Genomic DNA, 9,276 nt, shown 5'->3' on the forward strand with positions numbered 1-9,276 from the left:
TTCACTAAGCTTGGTTTAAGCGGGCTGGAGTCACTGGGATAAATAGGGGGTGTGACCTAAGGGCTTCGTCCTTGATTGTTATATGTGAATTGATTGTTAATGATAATTGATAAGTTTGGTATGTTGAATGCTTGATTATATGGATGTCTTGGACTTTTGAGTGTATGATTACACTGTATTAATTATCTGATTGTTTGATTGATGATTATGCTATGTTATTGTGTTTTCTTGCTGGGCCTTGGCTCACGGGTGCTACGTGGTGCAGGTAAAGGCAAGAGCAAGGTGGACCAGCCTTGAGTTGAAGAGCTTTGGGGCTGAATGTACATAGTCGGCTGATCGGCCGCCACGGCCAAGGAGTGGTACCAGACGGGAAAGCCTAAATGTCTGTTTCGCCCTTAGAGTGGCTAGTAGCTGTACTTTTAACCTGAAATTTTGTAAACTATCTTTTTAAACGCTATTACTTTTGGGATCCCATGTAAAAATATGTTTGAATATATGAAGTGTAGCTTTTGTGACCAAAACCTTTTAACCCTAGTTCAACTATAGTCTCAGTAGCACGTTTCTAACTAAATGACTTGATTAGCAAGTCTTGCACCTTTATAAACACACAGTGTAACGGTCTTTGTTATCCAGGGTGTTACACATATTTTTTGTGTTTATTTAATGAAGAAAAAATGGTTTTTATTCCAAGTTTATGATTTTGAATAAATTAATGGTTGCTAGAATTTTTTATTAAAAATAAGAAATATCTTTTTAAATGAGATAAATAATGTTAGTGCCTTAAATAAATTATACCCCAAGTTATGTACATACAAATGTGATATTTTAAAAATGTAAATATGAATTTTTCACATTATTATTTAGGTGCAAGTTTTTTTTTAAATGAGAAAAGATTTTGGTTTAAATTCACTTATGATTTTTAAACAAAATAAATAGTTCCTGAAACACTGAATTACTAAGCTAAAATAATTATTTTGTTGAAAATAAAAGATTCTTACACCTAAATAATTCAAGTCTTAAATAATATAAGTGAAAAATACATTTCTCCCACGCTTTAAATTATAAATTTTCATATTTAATCATGTATTTTTTTTTTATTTTAGAAATTTTTTTTTCTAAAGGAAACAAGATATTTATTATGTATTTCTAAATGACTACAAATTTTGTTATTTTTAATGCTATTTAAAATAATAAATAGAATTATTATTTTATGAGAAATTAGGAAAATGCTAAGAGAATTATTTTTATAAAGTAAATATAATGTATTAAATTGCTTAATGAGACTTTGAGACATAAATAAATAAATAACGTTAATTTAATAATGTTGCTGAATTTTTTGTAAAGGCAAGAAATAAGCATGTAGGAATTATCGTTTTAAACGTTACATTTCAACAACGCTCTTACGTATACATGTCGCATACAAATGCATTTTTACGTTCAAATATATGCCTATTGTTCAAACACATGACTTTTACTTTGTGACCATGATGGGTTAATAGTTAGCATTAGCATTATTCTTTTATGATTTTATGTGAAATTATGTATGTTTGGAATTATTGGGCAACTTGTACCACGTGTGGATGGCTCACGCACACGTGGGGTATATGTGTTGGGCATGAGTGTTGACATGTAATTCTAAGAGACAACGTTTTATTATGATTATAGGCTTGTTGTGAAGTTTTTTCTCATTTTTTCTTTGCTCGGACCTGAGGTAAGGAAGTTAGAAAGAATTTCTATGTTTATGCTATGAAATGGTAAGATTGGTTTGTTCTGAGGAAAATGATGTGATATGTATGATAATGGACCATGTAATATTGAAATGTTATGACGAGTATGATGCAACATGTGTTTCCTTTGTTTTGATATGAAATAGATTGCATGTGTTTGCATGATGTATGAAAAAGCAAATGGTTGCTAGCGTGCTGAACGCGACACAACAAATGAGTTACTAAGGATATGACGTAACTCATAGGGTGGATGCGCCAAGGTTATTCAAGGACCTGAGATCCTGTTTACCTCACAGAGGAGGTCTTTCCAGTTTTATGCTTCCAATGGTTACCTCCAAGATGTGACATGGACAATAGCGGTGCCATGATCACAAAGAGTATGATTATGATTTATGAAGGTGATGCGATATGATTATAAAATGAATTCGATATGGTTATAGTATAATATGTTATGATTTTAACAATACGAATATGTTTTTCTTGTATTTCCTTGAATATTGTTGTATTTGTTTGTACTTCCTTATTGGGATTTTAGCTCACCCCCCATACTTTCCCCCTTTCAGGTAATAAATAGGGTTTCTCTTTGGCATGCGCTGTGATATGGGGAGTTCCGACGTGTGGGTGTGTATGGCGTGGGGGGTATCCTATGAACGAATAAACGATCAACATAAGCACCGAGTTTTAAAGAATCATGTTATGGACTTTAGTTTTAAACTTATCAGTGGGACTTAAAGTTTATTTTCTTTAAGCCATGCATAAGAACACTTTATTTTTATTTTAAACTGTTGGGCCCTACTTGCATGTTTTATCAAGGCCCCACTAAATTTCACATGTCAAATGGTAGTTTCTAATTATTTATGAGATGAGAGACGTTTTACAAAGTAATAGAATAGGGCACTTTACATTCATTGACCTGAGTCATTTTTTTTAAAGGTGACGAACAAGTGCATCTCTTTCTTTAACATACTCCAAGGAGGATAGAGGTTTGAATGGACGGAGGAGTGTGAGCAAGCGTTCCAACAACTAAAGGCTCATATGGAAAACCATCCTATCCTATCAAAGCCTGTGGACTAGGAACCCCTGTCTCTAAGAATGCCATTAGTGCTGCTTAGTCCGCGAGGAGGGTCGTGTCCAGCATCTCGTGTACTATGTGAGCAAGAGGCTCCTCGGAGTAGAGTCCAGATACCCTATCATGAAAAATCTGAACTTTTGCTTGATGGTGGCTTCTCGGAAGCTACGACCCTAATTCTAGGCACATCCCATCAATGTCCTCACAAACCACCCCTTGCAGAAAGTCCTCCAAAATCCGAAGTCGTTTGGGAGACTCCTGAAGTGGGCTGTCAAACTCAGTCAGTTTGACATTGCTTATCTCCCAAGGATGGCCATAAAGGGGCAGGCACTGGCAGATTTAATCCCCGAGTGCATGGGAAATCATGAGGAACCAATGGATGCCCTGCTAGAAGGGCCCACGTAGAAGCTATATGTCGATGGGTCATCGAATGAAAATGGGGCCGAGGCAGGTATCATTTTAGTATCCCCTGAAGGGCACATGGTACACAACGCCCTAAGATTCGTGTTCGACGCCTCCAACAACGAAGCATAGTATGAGGCACTGATAGCTGGGCTTTGAGTTACGCTCGAGCTTAAAGCTGAGGGCCTCGAGATTTTCGTTGACTAGTATCAAATAGTTAATCAAGTACTCGGGGAGTACTAGGCCAGAGGAACAAAAATGGTCCCTTACCTAGCAATGATCCAATAGATTTTGCATGGCTTCAGAAAATTTATAATTTGACAAGGGTTCCAAGAACATAACTCGAATGGTGACGCCTAGACCAAGCTTGCAACCACCAAGGACGGTGAACTGATCAATGTATTCCCCATCAACTACTTGTCTTCTCTGAGCATCTTACCGCAGAAGGAAGTGGAGGCAATCCAGCCCCAGGACGGGTGGATGGAACCAATAATGAAATATCTCGTCTCAGAAGAGTTGTCGCAGGACAAAAAAGTAGCTTGGAAGCTACTCTTCCAGGAGCTCTGGTACATTATAATTGATGGCAAGTTGTATAGGCAAGGATATTCATTGCCTCTATTACTGTGCGTGTCCAAGCAAGAAGCCAATATGATACTTTGAGAAGTGCATGAGGGCTTTTGCGGGGACCACACCTAGTGGTAGAACCTCGCCAAGAAAATCTTGAGGCAAGGATACTTCTAGCCCACCATGAACAGAGATGCGATGGACTATGCCAATAAATGTGACAAGTGCAAATGTTTTGCCAACATACCTCGAGCTCCTCCAAATGAGCTCACAGGAAAAGGAGGGGTGAAGTATGCAATAGTGGAGGTCGACTACTTCACGAAGTGTGTCGAGACTGAGCCACTGGCTACTATCACTTCCAAGAAGGCTCTAGATTTCATCATCAAGAACATTGTTTGCCACTATGGGCTCCCAAGGAAGATAGTCTCCTACAACTATCTGTAGTTCAACAGCGAGGTATTCATGGATTTCTGTCAGAGACAAGGAGTAATGAAAATATTTTATTTCGTCGCCCACCCGCAGGAAAACGGGCAGGTGGAAGCAGTCAACAAGACACTTAAATCCACCTTAAATAAAAGGCTTGAGCAGGAAAATGGCGCTTGGCCCGAGGAGATGCCTAGGGCATTATGGAGCTACCACACCACTAACAGGACCTCCACCAGCCACTCGCCATTCTCAATGACCTATGGGTATAAGGCCATGCTCCCACTTGAGGCAGATATCTGCACCCACCGACGAGACACATATGACCTGCCAACAAACCACACTTTACTCTGAGAATCCCTAGACCTAGTGGAGGAGCTCCGTAAAGCTTCTCAGCTTCGAGTAGCGTCCTACCAGCAAAAGGTGGCCAGGTATTTCAACTCTAAAGTGAATGATAGAAAGTTTGGGGTCAAAAATCTAGTATTGCGAAGAGTCTTCTTTGCCACCCGAGACCTCGGTGCAGGAGTGCTAGGACCTAACTTGGAAGGCCCATATCAAGTCGAGAGCGTTGTATGTCCGGGAACATACAAGTTGGCCTGACTAAATGGGGAGTTGATACCCCCATGCCTGGAATGTCTAGCATCTTCCCTAGTATTACCAGTAATATGAGCAGTGAACTTTGTTAAATTTTGTAATCTCCATTGTAGCCTCTGGGCACATTTAATGGAAACCGTGTATATAAAACACGGTAAAAAATAAATTTGTTTGTCTGCTTATAGTTTTTGGTTTCCTTTATTCTGTTAATGCTATGTATAAGAGCACTCGCTCGCTGGCCTGGACAAGTGAACACAGACTAGTCTCCGATCACTTGGGGGTCATGGAGTTAGAGCAGCATCACGCCTCGTGGGGAACGACCTAGGAAACTAAACTTGTCAAAAGCGAAGTAAGCCTAGTCTCACTACTCAAGGATAGAAAAACCTAGGAAACTAGTCGAGTCGGGCCTAAGAGACTAAGCTTGTTCCAAGCAAAGTAGGGCTTAGCATCTAGAGAATAGACAAAGAATCTCAGTAGCATGAGAACGGACCTGCATCACCTCTCGTTGTGCCCGACGAGCTCTGATCAAGTCCTACGATCTTGAAATACAAATGAAAGACTGAGTACTCTGTGCTTGGTCTCGAGGCAGACTTGGGATGCCTCCCATTGAGATTGTGCCAAAGGAGTTATGCCCAAGTCCTCTATATTCCTTGAACATATAGCATCAAGAAGTGCATAACATGGGGAGCTTGGCTAGTCAATGAGTGAAGCACCTGTAGTGTCATGGGATCCAATTGCTAAGTGGCCTGACAGAAACGCAGTGTCGAAGAGATTCAAGTAACGTGAGACTGGATTTAACATATTCTCCCAAGGACGGCGCATGCCTGAGGAGTAGTAAACAAATCCCAATCCTCGAGATGTGAATGAAAGCCCAAGTCGTAGGTACTCGGGCACTAACATAAGTCACCTTAAGACTTGAGCAGAATGCTCTGTGGGATACTGATCCTAATAGTAAATAAATCCTAAGTAGCATGAGTATGGACCGATGTTACCTCCTAAGGACACTGCACCCGAGGAGTAGTGACTTAGTCCTATGATCTCGAGATCCGAACGGAGGCCTAACCCGGGGCCAGACCTCGAGCACATAAAATGATTAAGTCCCGAGTTGTGTACTCGGGGGGGAGGGGCAAATAAAAAATCCCAAGCTGGTCCGTCAGTGACCACGTTCCCAGGGGCATATAGGTTAGTGTGAAAGACCCCCTAAAGCCCCGAGTCATTGGGACTCAGGGACCTGGGATGACATTAAATTTACTTTCAAGGACATTGAGCCGGAAGGAAACACTAAATGTCTTAAGTTTCGAGCACTAAGGTAGAACCCTACAGTACATGACCTCCTAAAGCTTGAGTCTTTCGAACTCGGGGGTGCAGGATAGTTGAGTGAGTGCCCATACATGACACTGCATCAAATTTACTCTTATGACCTTGAGCCTAAGATGAAACACTAAATACGCAAGTACCCCAGGCAGGCCCCGTCCTGAGTCATTGGAACTCGGGGACGTAGGGGCGCGTGAGTAAACACTTGACCTAGCATTAAAGTTACTCTCGAGGACCGCGAGCCTACAGAGCAACACTAAACGCATACAAATTTTCTAAGTACTAAGAGAAGTCGATAACAACTTGACTCTTCAAGACTCGAGCGCAAGATCCGATTCGGCGTCTTGGGACTCTCATGAGAATAGTTTGTCAAATCAGAGTATCAAATAAACCAAAAATATAGACAAATAAACACTAAATTGAGGTAAAAATTAGGAGACTTACCAGCAAGGAAGAATGGCCATGGTGGCTATTAGCGAAACCTCGTTATCGCTACCACAGCGGGTAAAACTGCCGACAGCTCGCAGAAGGACCCCGCTAACCCTTGAAGAAGTGATAAATCTTGAATAAAGAGTTATTTCATGTGCTTTTGAACTTATAATTGTGGAAAAATTGTGGGTTATGTTAGTTTATTTTTAGCTTTTGTAGCTAGCTTTGGTGTTTTTATGATCTTGGTTAAGTTTAGTGATTTTTTTAGTTTTTAATAGCTAATGGGTTGAAGATAATAGTTTCATGGATAGATATTTGTACAAAGAATGAACTAACATATGAAACTATCTAAGTTGAATTTTGATGGCTGAATTAGCAGGTTTGCAGCAACAAAGCAGATTTTGCTGAAGAATTTTGTTCAAGCAGCTTTTGGACACCTAGGCATACTTGGAAAGTCAATGGGTGAGCTAGAATAGTGGCTGAGGTGGCAAGTACAGAAAGCATGAGTCAAAATTTGGGAGTAAATGTCAAAAGAAAAGAGGAGACCCACGTACATACCAAAAGGAGGGGCAATATTGTACTTACATGGAAAAATTGGGAAACCTAGATTATACTTAGAGATGGTCAGCCGCATATTGGGGGCAGCAACCATTTTTGGAAAATAAAACAGCAAGAAAGAAGGAAGGAAAACCCAGAAATCAGCCAAGAAAGGAGGACGAAAAAGAGAAGCTCAAGCATCATTTGGATTTGTTCTTTCTTCTATTTCTAAACTTCATTTTTATATTTTCTAAGTTGATTTTTGATCTGAATGTTTATGGGCTGTATTGAATGTGGATTAATGTTTCTTAACTCAGCCATGAACTAATTTTTGGGTGGCTTGAATTGTTGATGGACCTTATGTTATAGTGTAGTAATTTCTTGCACCTTATTTTAGTGAAGTCTCTCTTGTTCATTCAAATGTTCTTATTATTAATCTCTTGTTGTTGTTTGGCCAGCAATGGCAAGATATTTAATTATGTTTGATGTTGGAAATATTAAATGTAATGGAAAGAACTTGGATGACACAAGTCATAATCTATTATAGGTTATGTTAGTAAGTAACATTGAGATGTGTTATTTGTCTTGTGTAACTCTTGAGAATTGAACCTTGAATTTGTATTCTTAAATCTGGTTAGGCATAGGAATATGTTTAATTAGGTAAAAGAATTAATATCATAAAATTTGGGAAAGTTTTATGAATGTTTATTGAATTCTTGTTGACTTGGGAGTTTTGCTAAAATATTGCTGTCGCAATCTGTTCAGGATAACCAACATAGGGGGAATCAATAATTCAAGTCCATTTTACAATCCAAATATTTCTTTCAATTTTCTTGTTTAGTTCAGTTTTAATTTCAATATTTCTATCTCTTTAATATTTTGTTTAGCCTATAAACGACCCATTTGATTTTTAATACTTTTAAGTTGTTTTGTAATTGTTTTGCTTATTTCTCTATTTTGCAATCCCTGTGGAGACGATCTACTTATCTTTTTATTACTTGTGTGGTTACGTGCACTTGTGTATTTAAAACAATTAAAATTTATCACAACAAGTTTTTGGCGCCATTGCCGAGGATTGAAATTAGAAATTTGTGTAATATCAATTACTTGTAATTTAATTTTTTTTTTTGTTGCTCTAACCTTGTTTGCTTGCTCTTGTGTGTTTCTCAAGTGATCTATTGTATGAATGAGCAAGAACACATTAAATTACCTCATGTTGACCCTGAGATTGAACAAACAGTTAGAAGAAGACTAAGGGAACAACAGGCTCAAATTCACCTTGCTATGGCTCAAGAAGGTGAAGGGGTTGGGGAAATTAGAGCTAAACCCATGCTTAATGTGACTGAGGAAGTTGTTAATGAAGCAGCCAATGCTAATAATGTCGCTAACGCCATTGCAATGGTCTATGATAGAGCGAGAGCCATAAGTGAGTATGTTGCCTCAATGTTTAATGAGCTGAATCCTTGTATTGCTAGGCCCAAAATTCAAGTTGCTCAGTTTGAGTTGAAGCCCGTGATGTTCCAAATGTTGCAGAAATTGGGTCAATTTATTGAGCTGCCTACTGAAGTTCCTCATCTCCATCTTCGTTCATTTTTGGAGGTGAGCGATTCATTCAAGTTGCAAGGCGTTACTGAAGAGGCCTTGAGGTTGAAATTGTTACCTTTTTCTCTACGGGACAGAGCTAGAGCTTGGCTCAATACACTTCCCCCGACTTGGTGACTACATGGAATGAGTTGGCTGAAAAATTCTTGATGAAGTACTTTCCTCCTACCAAAAATGCCAAGTTTCACAATGAAATCATGTTTTTTCAACAGCTGGAAGATGAATCCTTTTGTGAAGCCTGGGAGAGGTTCAAGGAGTTATTGAGGAAGTGCCCAAACCTTGGGATTCCGCATTGTATACAAATGGAAACATTCTATAATGGGCTTAATTCTTCCACTCGCATGGTGTTGGATGCTTCAGCTAATGGGGTTATTCTGTCTAAGTCCTACAATTAAGCCTGTACGATTTTGGAAAGGATTGCAAGCAACAATTAACAATGGTTCAATTCTAGAGCTTCTATAAGTCGAAAAGTGGCTGGTGTACTTCAAGTGGATGCATTGACAGCTTTGACAGCTCAAGTTTCATCAATGACTAACCTCTTCAAGAACATGAGTTTGGGGGGAATGGTACAACCAGCTGCTATGGGACAAGTTACTGATGTGTCGTGCGTTTATT

The 9,276-nt window shown here is 39.2% G+C and overlaps 1 non-coding gene across 1 annotated transcript; it reads right to left on the reverse strand.

The window, feature by feature from the left end:
- Positions 1-8,841: 8,841 nt before the first annotated feature.
- Positions 8,842-8,947, reverse strand: LOC133787462 (small nucleolar RNA R71). Its single transcript, XR_009872483.1, has one exon. It is a non-coding gene; the product is annotated as a small nucleolar RNA R71 (small nucleolar RNA).
- Positions 8,948-9,276: the final 329 nt, after the last annotated feature.

The sequence above is a fragment of the Humulus lupulus genome, chromosome 6 (genome assembly GCF_963169125.1).
Source record: "Humulus lupulus chromosome 6, drHumLupu1.1, whole genome shotgun sequence".
NCBI lineage: Eukaryota > Viridiplantae > Streptophyta > Magnoliopsida > Rosales > Cannabaceae > Humulus > Humulus lupulus.